General features: G+C 44.4%; 1 protein-coding gene across 2 annotated transcripts in view; it reads left to right on the top strand.

The window, feature by feature from the left end:
• INPP4A (inositol polyphosphate-4-phosphatase type I A) overlaps positions 1-205 on the top strand; it is a 139963-nt gene that overhangs the window by 82071 nt on the left and 57687 nt on the right. The window lies entirely within an intron of this gene.

Raw genomic sequence — 205 nt, 5'->3', positions numbered from 1 at the left:
CTAGGTGCTGAGCCAATGTACACAGTTATGATCTAATAAAAAAAATAAAAGCACTGGACTGGGTGCAGCAGCTCACACCAGTGATCCCAGGACTTTAGGGGCAGAGGCAGGAGTATTTAAGCCCAGGAATTTAAGACCAGCCTGGGCAATAGAGCAAGACTCCATCTCTTAAAAACAAAAAAGTTAGCCAAGCATAGCAGTGCAT

The sequence above is a fragment of the Otolemur garnettii genome, unplaced genomic scaffold (assembly GCF_000181295.1).
Source record: "Otolemur garnettii isolate 467f Iridium unplaced genomic scaffold, OtoGar3 scaffold00079, whole genome shotgun sequence".
NCBI lineage: Eukaryota > Metazoa > Chordata > Mammalia > Primates > Galagidae > Otolemur > Otolemur garnettii.
This window is presented reverse-complemented; position numbering and strand designations above follow the sequence as displayed.